Raw genomic sequence first — 18,706 nt, 5'->3', positions numbered from 1 at the left:
AACTTCCAATCTGGTAGTAGGATTCTCATTGGAATAGACCCTTTCATGTGCGGTCGAGAGAAGATAACTCTTCCTGAAAGACTCCTAAATTTCTTCCATAGGAAAGGCTTTTTCACCTGGGATAAACTCATAGCAACATGGTAGGGCCCTATCCCTCTTTGGAAAGAGGCTGACAGTCTGGGGATGTCTGAGTCTTTGGCAAGGCAATGGATCATAATCAGAGATGGCTTGAGAAGCTGTGGAGTACATCGTTCTATGCTAGAAGATGTTCTTATCTGGAAAGTGCCAAATGCAAGTGCTCAGGTTTGTGTAAAGGACATTTACACAAACCTAATTGGATTAAAGACCACGCATTCTAGCCCAAATTTTCCATCAATTTTCTGGAAGACCAGATGTCCCCCCAAATTAACATATTTCTCATGGTTGGTCTTCCATAATAAAAACCTGTCTTGGGAAAATCTGAAAAAAAGAAATTGGCACAGGCCGAGCTTTTGCTTAATGTGCGAATCAGCCGAGGAAAGAAACTATCACATGTTCTTCCACTGCCAAAAAATTCTACAATTATGGCATGAACTGGAAATTTTATTCGGTTTCCCTCTTGTGACTCATGCATCCACGCAAGAAGTTTATGAATGGTGGAGTCAGCAGAAAGATGCATGGAGACCAATAATTATCATAGTTCTTTGGTGCACATGGAAGTGGAGAAACAACATAATTTTCAAATCCAGAAAAGAGCCTTTTACGGCAATTCTACAAACTATTGTATCCATGTATGATTCCTTGCCGGCAAAGAAACACAAACGGAAAAATGTCAATCGAAATGAGCAAGAAGATAATCACTCAAGGGTCCCGAGAGCGTATTTTGAAGGTGCTGCTCAGCAAAACTCTTGTGGCTGTGGGGTTCATATCATAATGGATGAGAACCTTCAATATCTCATTTCATGGAATGGGGGAAAGGGCTCTAACTGCATGGCTGAGGCAATGGCTCTAGCGGGACTTCTTGCCTTCTGCATCTTTTTTGATATTCAATTTGTTACAATCTTTGGGGACTCCAAAATCATGGTTGATCATGTTCTGGGAAAATGCCAAGTCAGAAACCCACACCTTGCAGGTTGGATGGACAGAATCATGTATCTATGGGGAGTAGTGAAAGGATGCTCCATTCAACACAATTATAGATCCCAGAACCAGCAAGCAGATATTTTATCAAAGGAAGGTCTTACATCAGAAACAAGTACCTGGAACATGAAGGTAATATCTGGCGAGAAATCCTTCTCCATCCAGGATTTCTCCATCCCTGGTTCTTAATTATCTTTTTGATACTCTCCAGGTATGCACTGTTATTTTGTCCTTTTGTTTAATCTCCTTGAATATGTGTGGTTTATGAATGATCGAACTATCTCTGCAATAAGTTCATACTTCAGAAAATCTTATGTGCTGTGTTAAAAGTCTTGTATATGTTAGCTATGTAACAGCTCAGAACGCTTGCACTCTGGATGGACATCTCATCTAGTATTGCTTTTTTGATTCAGGTCTCTTTAGCTTTTAAAAGCTTTATGATGTACTATCTGTTATCTTTATATTGTCTCAATATAATACTTATCATGCTTTTTTCGTTCTGAAAATAAAAATAATAAATAATAAATAAATAAATAAATAAAATAAAATAAAATTCAATGCGATAGAAAGAATGTCATTTGTGTAATTAAGAACCCGATCTATCATGTAAAGACATCAAATTGATATCTAATGAATTTTCATTCAAGACATTGTAGAGGATGGAAAAGTGATAATGGATATAGTTCACATTTTACAAAATGTTGTAGATGTATCATAAAAAATGTTGAGTACAATGAAATTCAAGTGTTTCTATTAGTTTATGCGCTTTATGGCCCCTAGTAGTTAATTCACAATTTGACGCATATCCCTCATACCCTTGTAAGGTACAATGAAATTCAAGTGTTTCTATTATTTTATGCGCTTTATGGCCCCTAGTAGTTAATTCACAATTTGACGCATATCCCTCATACCCTTCTAAGGTATAATGAAATTCAAGTGGTGAGTAATTTTTAGCAATTAAATACAATTTAAACCATTCAACACATCAATTTAAACCAAAATCTTTCACGTCTCAGCATCGATCATTGGATGTGTTGTCATGGCCATGAAGAGTTTCCTGTCAAAGTCATACTGATTGACAATGTCAATGTTACCAGATTCCATGACCTTCATCATGTATGGCAGATCTGATTCCTCGAGCACCATAAGCCTGCGATTGAAATACAAGAAAATGGTAGGTATAACATCAATCTACATATTTAACTCTCTAAATATGTGTTAAAGAAATATTTTGAAAGTGCTCCACAGTGGTGTAATCTAACTATTCTACATTTTGTATTCTTTTGTTAGAATTGAACAATAATATTTTTAGCAAAATCATGGGTTTTTGTTCTTTAAGATTGTAATTTTAAATAAATAAATAGGTTCAACACCCTGAAAACCTTTGTACCATTCTAGATTATGTATATTTCATAACTCAAATTTGTGATTCCAACAAATCTCTACCACATATCTCGTAAAATAGAGGAGAAAATATGAGAAAAAAATAAAACATAAAATAATTAAATTAGAGTTATTTATGTCACTATACAACTTGAAAAAAACTCAAATACTCAAATTACTAAGCTAAATTCTCACCAACATCCAATGGCCAAACAACTTCAAAATACCAAATATTTGTAGAATTTGTTTGTTTCTTTCAATAATACATCTAAATATTTATGAAAAATGCATTGAATTTCCCAGCTTATTTATGCTAAATACCCAACTTAACCTTATAGAAGAAAAATAATTATTTTCAAATTAGTTAGTTTTTATATAATTTTAAATTTTATTTTTTTTGAAATAAATTTTGAATTTTTTAAAAATATATAAATTCCTTAAAAATAAAGGAAATTTCAATTTTAATTGTCACATATATTACTATTGGATGAATCTAAATAATATAAATTTTCTATCAAACAAAAATTGATTTAATTTTGTTTACTAGGTCTGGAGTATGTCCTAAAATTGTTTATCTTTGGTTAAGAGCTTGTTTTCCTTGGAAGTAAGAAAACAGGTTAATGGCCCAAGACCTAGAGGCAACTCACAAGATTGAAATCTTGCCCCCTTATGGATCACCAACCGGTAATTCCAAGTGGCATGGTGTTTGTTGAATAACCGTAATGTTAGCTTACATTCATGAATAACGAGTAGTGCACTTATCCCTACTACTAGTTTGACAAATAAGTTATGATAGGTTTTTCCACTATACAAAGATTCAGTTTTTTTTACAAATTTCAAGATAAAAAACATCCAAATAGCTAATTAGTGGTCAATTGGCCAACTGGATTATATATATAAAGCAACTGAAAAAAAAGATCAACTTGCCATTTTAAATTTCAATTGAAAAAATATCAACTAGTCATTTAAATTATTTATTGATTTTTTTATTTATTGAAATTTGTTAAAGAATTTTGTTTATATGTGTCTGTATGTCTGTGTTGGGGGCGAAACATAAATTATTTATTTATTATTTAAATTTATTGAAATTTGTAAAAGAATTGTGTTTATACATATGTATATATTCATGAGAATTATTTTGAGAAAAATATATGGTTTTGTGTTTTTGAAGGATCATGTAGATTCAATAAGGTTTGAAGCTATTACAATAACATTTATTATATTAATTCTTAGAAATGACCCTAAGTGAGAAGAATAACAAATTCCACTTATTCTCGATCACGACCATGCTATTCACTTGATTATGGGAAGTGTTCTTCCAAACATCAAACCTTACAGATATCCCTATGCCCATAAAAGTCAAATTGATGTATGGTTGCAGAAATGTTAGAGGAAGGTATAATTTAGCCTAACAAAAGTTCCTTCTCTTCTCTAGTAGTATTGGTGCAAAATAAGGATGGATCATGGCATATGTGTCCACATTATAGAGAGCTCAATAACTTCACTATTAAAGATAAATTTCCCGTTTCTATCATTAATGAATTGTTGGATGAGTTATATTGAGCAATTTACTTCACCAAGATAGATCTTCACTCACGATATCATCAAATTAGAATGAAGACATAAGACATTCTGAAAACAACATTCAAAACTCATGAAGGTCATTATGAATTTTTGGTCATGTCTTTTGGTCTTACTAATGCACCTTCCACATTTCAAGATTTGATGAATTCCATTTTCAAAGCCTTAGAAAATTTGTGTTAGTATTTTTTGATCATATACTAGTCTACAACAAGTCTTGGAAAGATCATTTTCAACATGTTGATAGGGTGCTCAAACTATTGGAGGAGAAACAATTGTTTGAAAAACCCTCCGAATGTTTCTTTGGGTACAGGAAGTGTAATATTTGGTTCATATTGTATCTCATGAGGGTGTTAAGCTAGACCACAACAAAATTAAAGCCATAAAGGAATGGAAAATACCCACAACCTTAAGGCATCTTCGAAGATTTCTTAGGTTGACATGGTATTATCCCCAGGAACACAACATATGTGTGTACTAAAGGCTATTGTAATAGTAGCTGACTGGCTGGGGCATGGGTAGGGTGTCAAAGGGAGCCACTTAGGCGTTTTGGTGAATTCATTTCAAAGCGATCAAATTGTCTGCTCCGACTCGGGTAGCCAAGCCCGAGTATCCGAGAGTATCCCAACCGAGTCCAAGTATCCAAGCGCGGCATCCTCAAGTTTGTTAAGAATTATGGGATAATAACAACATCACTGAAGAAATATGCATTTTTTTGGACTCCAGAAGATTCAACTAATGACTTTGAACATATTAAAGAGACAATGTGTCAAACTTTGCTCTTAGCTACACCAGGCTTCGCAAAAACCTTTATTGTGGAATGTGATGCCTCATGAAATGACAATGGTGTTTTTTTAATGCAAGAAGGAAGACCCATTTCTTTTGAAAGTTGTCCAATCAAGGGAAATCATTTACACAAACCTATTTATGAGAAAGAAATGTTAGCAATACTACATGCACTTGTTGATAAGTGGTTGTCATTAATGTCAGCCCAAGCAACACCAAGTGTTGCCTCGCCTTTTATCACTCAATATGACGTGGAAATTCATGGAATCTCGTGTCAAAATCCTTCTAGATAAATTCTCCTCAACAAGATGTTTCTATTGGTATGCAAGATGCCACATAATTCTTCATGATTTGAGAGTTATTCAAGTTTGAAGTCACATATCCCAATTAGTGGGGCTAAAACCCAATAGGGTGGTGTCATGACACAATTAATTGGTTATAGTCATTAAATATCTATTTTAAAGGTTATTAAAAGTTATATATTATTGGTGATGTTGTGACATTAAGAAAAAAAAATTACAGTCAAGATAGGGAAGAGGCTTGCACAAAAGTATTCTACTCAGAAAGAGGATCATCTGACAAATCATTTACAGCAGTATAAAAGGATTTCAAGTTGAACAACAACTTTAAGTTTCAATATATACTAATCCAATGATTGATTACTCTGCGGCCTTCTCTATTCACATACAGACCTGTGGTTAGAAACAAAGTTAAATTCAAATGTTTATTGCTCAAAAGTAATATATACATAAATACATACCTGTTACAGAGTGAAGCCAACATTATTTCCACGGTAAAAGATTGAAAGATTTGCTCGGTGATCATAACAATAATGCCCTGTCATCGCAAAGGTTGATCACTAATCTAAGATAATGCCCAACTCCAATAATCCCCTGTCATCGCAAAGGTTGATCACTAAGCTAAAATAACGCTCAACTCCAAACATTTTGAAGAAAATGGCTCTCTGGATACAATCCCGTTTGTCAAATTTATGCGGACCTTCTCTACTGTGGAATGGACGATATGGGTTATCTCCAGAACGTGCTCCACCGGGTACAAATTCTCGGCAATCAACACGATCTCGTCTCCCTTGTCCCACGCTTTGAGCGAATGGAAGAAATTGAAGCCCGGTACTTCGAACCATTTCATCGCGGGCTCGTCCATTGCGTAGCGTCGGAGATCGCCGAGCTGCGGGACCTTAGCTGTGTCGCAGCCCATGATAGAGCCGCCGCCGACAATCATGTGCATGGAGTCCACCACGATCTGGTTATCCGAAAATATGGCATACTGCTTCGTAGGCTTCGTATGGCATGAATAAACGACGGCTGCAACATAATAGGCGTTGCCCCGCGGCTCGGGGTCGATCTTGGGATGTGCTGTCATGGCCATGAAGCGTTTCCCGTCGAAGTCATACCTGCCGACAGTGACGTGTCGGCGGATTCCATGACCTTCATGGTGTATTAATCGCTCACCATCGCCCATTTGGATTAGTGAAAGATACATATGGTGATGTTCACATGGCCAACATTAATCGTTCACCATCCGCCATTTGGATTACCGAAAGATACATGTTTGTTTACAGCTTCACAGCATGTATGTAGAGTAGTGGCAATGGATTTGGAAAATTTGAATTTGTTGAAGATTATAAATGATAAATTTGATCATGGAGTTGATTGGTTTAATGGTGGGATATTATGATTGAAGTTTTACTAGCACGTGCATAAAAACATTTGTGGTAAAATTTAAATTTATATTTTTAGAGTTTTTGGTTGAAATGGGATAATATATTTTTTTTTTTGGGTCAGATAGTGATTTTATTTAGTATAGTACTTTTAAATGCATAAATCAATTTGGTATTTTGAAAAAATTTCAAGTAATTTGAATTGTGTTTAATTTACAACTCAATTTCAACAATTTTTTATTAAATTTTGGATAAATTTAACTTAAAAGATATCCAAAAAAAACTTACCAAACTTAAACTATTTATACTAAATTAAAATTTATTATACATTAATAATATCATAATTACTTATCCAACCATTTTAAGAGGGATCAAATCTATTTTTACTATAAAATAAGTTTTCATATCAAAATATTTGATCGCTCTCAACTCTTCTTAAACCCAGAGAGTTCAAATGTATATAGCTGATTTAATTTCCCCTTTAAATAGGCTATATTTCATATGAGTACCATGAGTCAATAATATAGGTTCTTTAGCATGAACCATTTATATTTTTATTATTATTTCCTTATTTTTATTTTATTTTGACGAGTTAAAATGTTTACATTACATTACATTAATCTTTTTATTTAATTTTATTTTTATTTTTATTTACAATATTTATAATGTTGGTATTATACGTTTCTATATATACTTGAGAACGAAAAAATATGTTGAAATATTTAAGTCATATAGTATTTGTTAATTTATTTATGTATTTTTTATATTTAAAATTTAAATTTGGTTTAAAATTATTGAAATAATAAATTTGAAAAATTAAATTTGGATTATAGAGAAAATTAAATTTATTTATATATTAAAAATATAATTTAAATTAAAAATAATATATATAATTTTATACAAAATTTTGTTTCTTTAATTTCTGTAAAAATTTAAAAATAAACCATACCTTAACAATTATACACATTAACAATGAAATACAATGCATAGAAGTACTTGAAAGTTGAATAAGATGACTGATGTGCAATTTATCAAATTATTGATTTTTTTGGGAATGCGATTAATCCTTACTCTTATCGGTTGTTAGAAGTGATATAAAGAAAATTATTTTGTAATTTGCATTTTATCAAATTATTTTGATTTTATATAAATAATAAAAAATTATCAAAACTTAATTAATTAATGGTGCCATAATTGTTATTTAACTCCTCATTATTATTACTATTCAAGACTTGGAATGCCCAGTTGATTATCATCATTATTAAAAAAACCCAAACCACATAAATTTGATTCTTCTTCATTATTATTATTCAAGAAAAATCAAACTACTTGGAATGACCAACTAACCATCATCATTATTCAAGAAAAATCAAACTACTTGGAATGACCAACTAACCATCATCATTATTCAAGAAAAACCAAACTATATAAATTGATTTTTCATCATTATTATTATTCAAGAAAAATCAAACTATTTGGAATGACCAACTAATCATTATCATTATCCAAGCAAAACCAAACCACATAAATTTTATTCTTTTTCATTACTATTATTCAAGCAAAATCACACTACTTGGAATGACCAACTAATCATCATTATTATTCAAGAAAAACCAAACAACATAAAATAATAATTAATAAAAACATACATCTTATACCAAATATCTTTTGACAAAATTCTCATCAAAATAAAATATTCATTAAATCAGAAGTGTGGTAGAAATTAAAGATAAATTTGAATGGCATGTTAAAAACAGTTTAGTGTAATTAATTGTAATTTAACCGTTAAAAAAGCTTAGTGTAATTAATTTTAATTTAACTCTTACAAAAACATCAAAACTTTTGAAGTCCTTTAAATTATTCTCTGAATTTGGTGATTAAAAAAAATAAATCTAATTTTAAAAGTATTTGAATCATTTTTATGATGGAAATAAATTCAACACAATTCTTAAGACATCTAAAATCCTGAAACTTAACGACTATAACTTAGATTTCCAAAAATTTCTACCCAATTTTTATAGAATACCACCGAAATTTCTATTATTTTCTAAACAAAATTCCCAATAAAATTATTACCTCAAGGAATGCGTACTCCCAACCTCTACAAATGCGTAAACACCATACTATCCGATCACCAATTATCTTTATAGTGACATCTTATGGTTTACCTGTAACTAGTGGGGCTGAGTGGGTATCAACTTTTTCTGTGTATGCAATACAATATGATGAACGGGTAGTCGTCTTTATCAATCCATTCAACTTGAGAAAAAGTATCCCATCCACTTATTTTGATCCGTCTTTATCAATCCATTCAACTTGAGAAAAAGTATCCCATCCACTTATTTTGACCGGGTAGTCTTTATCAATCCATTCAACTTGAGAAAAAGTATCCCATCCACTTATTTTGACCGAGTAGTCTTTATCAATCCATTCAACTTGAAAAAAAAGTATCCCATCCACTTATTTTGGCTTTTGGGACGAAGTATATCTCTGGCTACAGTGGATGGGATACTTCTTCTCAAGTTGAATGGATTGATAAAGACTACCCGTTCATCATATTGCATACACAGAAAAAGTTAATACCCACTCAGCCCCACTAGTTACAGGGAAACCATAAGATGTCACGATAAAGATAATTGGTGATTGGATAGTATGGTGTTTACGCATGTGTAGAGGTTACCAGCTCTCAGCTCGAAGTAACAATTTTATTCGGAATTTTGTTTAGAAAATAATAGAAATTTCGGTGGTATTTTATAAAAATTTGGTAGAAATTTTTGGAAATCTAAGTTATAGCTGTTAAGTTTCAGGATTTTGGATGTCCTAAGAATTGTGTTGAATCTATTTCCACCATAAAAATGATTCAAATACTTTTAGAATTAGATTTATTTTTTAAATCACCAAAATCAGACAATAATTTAACCAAATTGTGGACTTCAAAAGTTTTGATATTTTTTGAGGGTTAAATTACAATTAATTACACTAAGCTTTTTTAACGGTTAAATTAATTACAATTAATTACATAAACCGTTTTTAACCGGCCATTCAAATTTATCTTTAATTTCTACCACACTTCTGATTGAATAGATATTTGTCAGTTAATATTTTATTTTGATGAGAATTTTGTCAAAAGATATTTGGTATAAGATTTATGTTTTTATTAATTATTATTTTATGTGGTTTGGTTTTTGCTGAATAATAATGATGATTAGTTGGTCATTCCAAGTAGCGTGATTTTGCTTGAATAATAGTAATGAAAAAGAATAAAATTTATGTGGTTTGGTTTTGCTTGAATAATGATAATGATTAGTTGGTCATTCCAAATGGTTTGATTTTTCTTGAATAATAATAATGATGAAAAATCAATTTATATGGTTTGGTTTTTCTTGAATAATGATAATGGTTAGTTGGTCATTTCAAGTGGTTTGATTTTTCTTGAATAATAATAAAGAAGAAGAATCAAATTTATGTGATTTGGGTTTTTTTAATAATGATGATAATTAACTAGTGATTCCAAGTCTTGAATAGTGATAATAATGAGGGGTTAAATAACAATAGTGGCACCATTCATTAATTAAGTTTTGATTATTTTTTATTATTCATATAAAATCAAAATAATTTGATGAAATGCAAATTACAAAATAATTTTCTTTATATCACTTCCAACCAGATAAGACTAAGGATTAATCCTATTCCAAAAAAAAATCAATAATTTGATAAATTGTACAGGGTTCATCCTATTCAACTTTCAAGTTCTTCTATCCATTGTATTTCATTGTTAATGTGTGTAACTGTTAAGGTATGGTTTATTTTTAAATTTTTACAGAAATTAAAGAAACAAAATTTTGTATAAAATTATATATATTATTTAATTTAAACTATATTTTTAATATATAAATAAATTTAATTTTCTCTATAATCCAAATTTAACCATTCAAATTTATTATTTCAATAAATTTTAACTAAGTTTAAATTTTAAAATATAAAAAATACATAAATAAATTAACAAACACTATATGACTTAAATATTTCAACATATTTTTCTCTCAAGTATATATAGGAACGTATAGACATTATAAATATTGTAAATAAAAATAAAAATTAAATTAAATAAAAAGATTAATGTAATGTAATGTAAACATTTTAACTAGTCAAAATAAAATAAAAATAAAGAAATGATAATAAAAATATAAATGGTTCATGGTAAAGAACCTATGGTATTGACTAATGGTACTCATGTAAAATGTGGCCTATTTAAAAGGGAAATTAAATCAGCTATATACATCTTAACTCTGGTTTTAAGAAGCGTTGAGAGGGATCAAATATTTTGAGATGAAAACTTATTTTATAGTAGAAATAGATTTGATCCCTCTTAAGATGGTTGGATAAGTAAATATGATATTATTAATGTATAATAAATTTTAATTTAGTATAAATATTTTAAGTTTGGTAAGTTTTTTGGGTATTTTTTTAGTCCAAAATTTAATAAAAAAATTGTTGAAATTAAGTTGTAAATTAAGCACAATTCAAATTACTTAAATTTTTTTCAAAGCACCAAATTGATTTATGCAATACTATATGAAACAAAATCACTATCTAACCAAAAAAAATATTTTGTATTTCACCCCAAAAAAAACTCTAAAGATATAAATTTAAATTTTACAACAAATTTTTTTTATGCACGTGCTAGTAAAACTTCAATCATAATATCCGACAATTAAACGGCAGCCCCTAACCAGCCATACATAGGGTATTCAATGCGCCGGGAGATGCACAGGACATAGCCCACTAACACGCGAATTGCGCTTTCTTATTTAGTGGCGAGTTTCCGAATTCACGTGTTAGCGGACTATCTCCCGTGCATCTCCCGAGGCATTGAATACCCTATGTATGGCTGATTAGGCGCTTCCACAATTAAACCAATCAATTCCATGATCAAATTTATCATTTATAATTTTCAACAAATTCAAATTTTCCAAATCCATTGCCACTGCTATACATACATGCTGTGAAGCTGTAAAGAAACATGTATCTTTCAGTATTCCAAATGGCGGATGGTGAGCGATTAATGTCGGCCATGTGAACATCACCATATGTATCTTTCAGTGATCCAAATGGGCGATGGTGAGCGATTAATACACCATGAAGGTCACGGAATCCGGCGACACGTCACTGTCGGCAGGTATGACTTCGACGGGAAACGCTTCATGGCCATGACAGCACATCCCAAGATCGACCCCGAGACGCGAGAGCTTTTCGCTTTCCATTGCGGTTTCATTCCCCCGTTTCTCAATTATTTCGCTGTCGCCTGCCGGAGAAAAAAAACCCCACGTCGGAATCCTGTCGATGTTGCAGCCGTCGTTTATTCATGCCATACGAAGCAGTATGCCATATTTTCGGATAACCAGATCGTTGTGGACCCCATGCACATGATTGTCGGCGGCGGCTCTATCATGGGCTGCGACACAGCTAAGGTCCCGCAGCTCGGCGTTCTCCCGCGCTACGCAACGGACGAGGCCGCGATGAAATGGTTCGATGTCCCGGGCTTCAATTTCTTCCATTCGCTCAACGCGTGGGACAAGGGCGACGAGATCGTGTTGATTGCCGCGAATTTGTACCCGGTGGAGCACGTCCTGGAGATAAACCATGTCGTCCATTCCACAGTAGAGAAGGTCCGCATAAATTTGACAAACGGGATTGTATCCAGAGAGCCATTTTCTTCAAAATGTTTGGAGTTGGGCGTTATCTTAGCTTAGTGATCAACCTTTGCGATGACAGGGGATTATTGGAGTTGGGCATTATCTTAGCTTAGTGATCAACCTTTGCGATGACAGGGGATTATTGTTATGATCACCGAGCAAATCTTTCAATCTTTTACCGTGGAAATAATGTTGGCTTCACTCTGTAACAGGTATGTATATATGTATATATTACTTTTGAGCAATAAACATTTGAATTTAACTTTGTTTCTAACCACAGGTCTGTATGTGAATAGAGAAGGCCGCAGAGTAATCAATCATTGGATTAGTATATATTGAAACTTAAATGGTTGTTCAACTTAAAATAAGTTGAAATCCTTTTATACTGCTGTAAATGATTTGTCAGATGATCCTCTTTCTGAGTAGAATACTTTTGTGCAAGCCTCTTCCCAATCTTGACTGTAATTTCTTGTTCTTATTGTCATAACATCACCAATAATATATAACTTTTAATAACCCTTAAGATAGACATTTAATGAATATAACCAATAAATGTGTGCCATGACACCACCCTATCGGGTTTTAGCCCCACTAATTGGGATATGTGATTTCAAACTTGAATAACTCTCAAACCATGAAGAATTACCTGGCTTCTTACATACCAATAGAAACATTTTGTTGAGGAGAATTTATCTAGAAGGATTTTAACATGAGATTCTATGAATTTCCACATCATATTGAGTGACAAAAGGTGGGGCAACACTTGGTGTCGCTTGGGTTGACATCAATGACAACCACTTATCAACAAGAGCATGTAGTATTGCTAACATTTCCTTCTCATAAATAGGTTTGTGTAAATGATTTCCCTTGATTGGACAACTTTCAAAAGAAATGGGTCTTCCTTCTTGCATTAAAAAAAACACCATTGCCATTTCACGAGGCATCACATTCCACAATAAAGGTTTTTGCGAAGACTAGTGTAGCTAAGAGCAAAGTTTGACACATTGTCTCTTTAATATGTTCAAAGTCATTAGTTGAATCTTCTGGAGTCCAAAAAAATGCACCTTTCTTCAGTAATGTTGTTAGTGGTGTTGTTATTATCCCATAATTCTTAACAAACTTGCGATAATACCATGTCAACTTGAGAAATCTTCAAAGACGCCTTAAGGTTGTGGGTATTTTCCATTCCTTTATGGCTTTAATTTTGTTGTGGTTTAGCTTAACACCCTCATGAGATACAATATGAACCAAATATTACACTTCCTATACCCAAAGAAACATTGGGAGGGTTTTTCAAACAATTGTTTCTCCTCCAATAGTTTGAGCACCCTATCAACATGTTGAAAATGATCTTTCCAAGACTTGTTGTAGATTAGTATATCATCAAAAAAATACTAACACAAATTTCCTAAGGCTTTGAAAATAGAATTTATCAAATCTTGAAATGTGGAAGGTGCATTAGTAAGACCAAAAGGCATGACCAAAAATTCATAATGACCTTCATGAGTTTTGAATGTTGTTTTCAGAATGTCTTATGTCTTCATTCTAATTTGATGATATCGTGAGTGAAGATCTATCTTGGTGAAGTAAATTGTTCAATATAACTCATCCAACAATTCATTAATGATAGAAATGGGAAATTTATCTTTAATAGTGAGGTTATTGAGCACTCTATAATGTGGACACATATGCCATGATCCATCCTTATTGTGCACCAATACTACTAGAGAAGAGAAGGAACTTTTGTTAGGCTGAATTATACCTACCTCTAACATTTCTGCAACCATACATTCAATTTGACTTTTATGGGCATAGGGATATCTGTAAGGTTTGATGTTTGGAAGAACACTTCCCATAATCAAGTAACTAGCGTGGTCGTGATCGAGAATAAGTGGAATTTTTTATTCTTCTCACTTAGGGTCATTTATAACAATTAATATAATAAATATTATTGTAATAGCTTCAAACCTTATTGAATCTACATCATCCTTCAAAAACACAAAACCATATATTTTTCTCAAAAAATTTCTCATGAATATATACATATGTATAAACACACTTCTTTTACAAATTTCAATAAATTTAAATAATAAATAAATAATTTATGTTTCGCCCCCAACACAGACATACAGACACATATAAACAAAATTCTTTAACAAATGTCAATAAATAAAAAAATCAATAAATAATTTAAATGACTAGTTGATATTTTTTTCAATTGAAATTTAAAATGGCTAGTTGATCTTTTTTTTTCAATTGTTTTATGTATATAATCCAGTTGGCCAATTGACCACTAATTAGTTATCTGGATGTTTTTTATCTTGAAATTTGTAAAAAAACTGAATCTTTGTATAGTGGGAAAACCTATCATAACTTATTTGTCCAACTAGTAGTAGGGATAAGTGCACTACTCGTTATCCATGAATGTAAGCTAACATTACGGTTATTCAACAAAAACCATGCCACTTGGAATTACTGGTTGGTGATCCATAAGGGGGCAAGATTTCAATCTTGTGAGTTGCCTCTAGGTCTTGGGCCATTAACCTGTTTTCTTACTTCCAAGGAAAACAAGCTCTTAACCAAACATAAACAATTTTAAGACATACTCCAGACCTAATAAACAAAATTAAATCAATTTTTGTTTGATAGAAAATTTATATTATTTAGATTCATCAAATAATAATATATGTGACAATTAAAATTGAAATTTCCTTTACTTTTAAGGAATTTAAATATTTTAAAAAAAATCAAAATTTATTTTTAAAAAATAAAATTTCAAAATTATATAAAAACTAACTAATTTGAAAATAATTATTTTTCATCTATAAGGTTAAGTTGGGTATTTAGAATAAATAATCTGCGAAATTCAATGCATTTTTCATAAATATTTAGATGTATTATTGAAAGAAACATACAAATTCTACAAATATTCGGTATTTTGAAGTTGTTTGGCCATTGGATGTTGGTGAGAGTTTAGCTTAGTAATTTGAGTATTTGAGTTTTTTTCAAGTTGTATAGTGACATAAATAACTCTAGTTTAATTATTTTATGTTCTGTTTTTTTTCATATTTTCTCCTCTATTTTAAGAGATATGTGGTAGGGATTTGTTGGAATCACAAATTTGAGTTATGAAATATACATAGTCCAGAATGGTACAAAGGTTTTTCAGGGTGTTGAACCTATTTATTTATTAAAAATTGCATCTTAAAGAACAAAAACCCATGATTTTGCTAAAAAAATTATTGTTCAATTCTAACAAAAAAAAAATGTAGAATAGTTAGATTACACCATTGAAATCAATTGTGGAGCACTTTCAAAGTATTTCTTTTACACATATTTAGAGAGTTAAATATGTAGATTGATGCTATATCTACCAGTTTCTTGTATTTCAATCGCAGGCTTATGGTGCTCGAGGAATCAGATGTGCCATACATGATGAAGGTCACGGAATCTTGTAACATTGACATTGTCAGTCGGTATGACTTTGACGGTAAACTCTTCATGGCCATGACAACACATCCAAAGATCGATGCTAAGACGTGAGAGATTTTGGTTTAAATTGATGTGTTGAATGGTTAAATTGTATTTAATTGCTAAAAGTTACTCACCACTTGAATTTCATTGTACCTTACAAGGGTATGAGGGATATGTGTCAAATTGTGAATTAACTACTAGGGGCCATAAAGCCCATAAACTAATAGAAACACTTGAATTTCATTGTACTCAACATTTTTTATGATGCATCTACAACATTTTGTAAAATGTGAACTTTATCCTTTATCACTTTTCCATCCTCTACAATGTCTTGAATGAAAATTCATTGGATATCAATTTGATGTCTTTACATGAAAGATTGGGTTCTTAATTACACAAATGACATTCTTACTGTCGCATTGAATTGTAATAGCAATCTAACTTAACTTTACATCTGAACACAATTTCATGATCCAAATAGCCTTCTGTCAAGTTTTCTACTAATTTTAGTTGTTGTTTCCACTACATTGAAAACACCTGATGAGGCCACCTTTAACTTAGGAGAGTTTACCATGGAAGTTATCTTCAAACCAGCTATATTTAACAATCATTAACATTTCTAGATCTTTGATAATGATACACATATCCTAGGCTCCTTGGAAAATAATGATCAATTTGATTACCAAAATAATCAAGACAACATTATAGAGGATGTGCATGAGGCCTTCGAGTTCAAAAAATGACTTACTTAGAAAAATCCTTTGATAGAGATGATGGCTACAAAGTTGGAAGGATAACTCATGAGTCACACGATACCATTGAAATAAAAATAGGATCAAAACTCAATCCCAAAATTATTAATATTGAGAAGGGTAACCCAAGGGAAAAGGGATGAACTTGAAAAAATATTACATTAGTTTAAGGATGTGTTTGCTTAGTCATACCAAGATTTGAAGGCTTATAGTCAAGATGTGATTTAACACACCATTCCTTTAAAGGAGGGATCCAAATCAGTTAGGAAAATGTTGAGAATCATGAACCCAAGTTTGTCACCTTAGTCAAATAAGAATTGCAAAAGACGCTCAATGTGATATGAGAGCCACAAAAAGGAATTCTTCATGGTTATCCAACCCCATAGTGACCAGGAAAAATGATGGACTTATCAGAATTGGTGTTGAATTTAGAGACCTAAATAAAAAATTCCTTAAGGATAATTACCCTTTGCCTAACATGGATAACCTCTTACAAAGGATTATGGGTACTACAACAATGTCTATGTTAGATGAATTTTCTGGGCATAATTTAGCCTTGGTTAAGGAAGAAGATAAATTGAAAACTAATTTCACCACACCTTGGGGAACTTAAATATTTTTGAGAATTCCATTTGGTCTCTTAAATGTCAAGTTTACTTTCCAAAGAATCATGGAAGATTATGGAAATATACCAAGATGACTTGGCAGTATGGCCTCTAAGGAAAGGAGAGACTATTTCTCACACCTAAGGAGAGTGTTTGAGCGATGTAGGAAACATGGTATCTCATTGAACCAAAGGAAGTCAATATTTGGGGTTGACCAAGGAAATATCTTTGGGCATGTGATTTTGAAAGAGGGTATCAACATTGATTCTGAAAGGATAGAAGAAATTAAGGATATTTCCGTTATTAGGACGCTAGAATACTAATGTATTCCTCTTATTGTTATTGTTAGTGTATCCCCCTATTGTTATTGTTTTTCCCATGTATGCCCCATGTTGTTATTGTTGTGCCCCATAGAATCCCACTATTGTTATTGTTGTGCCCTTACATTATTATTGTTATGTAGGCTCTAATTATATTGTGACCCCTTAAACTCCTTTATATACCAAGGAGGTCTTATCATTTGAATCATCCAATAAATTTTCATTTGTTTAATATAAAGGAGGTTTCCCCCTCAAAGAGACTAATTTTTAAGTCACTGATCTATATTTTCTTCTATTTTGTGAGCTGGATGCATAACATTTGGTATTAGAGCTTTGGATTCTAGGGTTTTGTTTCTTCAAACAAGTCATCCTGGAATTTTTCCTATAACACTTTTTATACGAAGATTCAGAATCTAAAATTGCAACCACATGGAGCCAATATATTGGTAAACCCCATGTACGAATTTTAGATATTAATTCGCTACATTTTCGGAGATATGATGTGAGGAATTTAGGGTTTTTCCAAGCTCCAAAATCCCATCTCAAACAAGTGACCTAGAGAAAATTATCATAACTTCATCTCCGAGCATCGGATTTGAATTTCATAAAAAGTTACTGAAAGTGCACATAATTTAGTTTTTGGGTATCTTTTTTAGGGCTGAAGGTCGAAACAGGGACACATGGCACTCCGTACAAGTTTGGTGTACTGAAGTAGTCTATAATCAGGTCATCATGGGAGATTGGGCATAACTCTTTCTTGAAGAACACAATCTTGGTTTGACTTGTGGGGTTGGAAAGAAAACTCAGAGGGATAATATAGGATGAGATTTTCAGAACTTGGAGATACGAAATTATAGAGATACAACAACTTCAATATCGAGCTCCTAAAAAGCAAGAAAAATGTGTGTATTTGTTTTAAATTTTTCAAAACTTTTGTTTGAAAAATTAGCTTGAAGTGATTGAAAGGGAATACTAAAGCATAGATATCAGTGTTCGGTTCTAAAATTCCTCCCAAACAAAATAATTATACACCCATTGAGCCTCATAAATCTCTACTATGACTCATGAAAAGGAAGAATTAAAACATGATATATCAAAATTACGGGACCAAGTGCAACAAATTTCGCTCTCACAAAGAGCAACCAAATATTAAATAAAAGGGGACATGGATGGGTTAAAAAGGGACATGGAAGTTTTGAAGGATCATTTAAAAGCAGACACGGAAGATTTGAAGGACGGTTTAAAAGCAGACATGGAAGCAATGATGAATGTTAAGATGGAATGATTAACAAATTCGCTGCAAGAAAGG

At 31.9% G+C, this 18,706-nt stretch overlaps 1 pseudogene; it reads left to right on the top strand.

Moving 5' to 3' along the window:
• The first annotated feature begins 11,661 nt into the window (after window positions 1-11,661).
• Window positions 11,662-12,303, top strand: LOC149255847 (9-cis-epoxycarotenoid dioxygenase NCED1, chloroplastic pseudogene; annotated as a pseudogene).
• Window positions 12,304-18,706: the final 6,403 nt, after the last annotated feature.

The sequence above is a fragment of the Pinus tabuliformis genome, chromosome 7, assembly GCF_031772625.1.
Source record: "Pinus tabuliformis cultivar Carrire ecotype Pingquan chromosome 7, CPIR1, whole genome shotgun sequence".
Taxonomy (NCBI): Eukaryota; Viridiplantae; Streptophyta; class Pinopsida; order Pinales; family Pinaceae; genus Pinus; species Pinus tabuliformis.
This window is presented reverse-complemented; position numbering and strand designations above follow the sequence as displayed.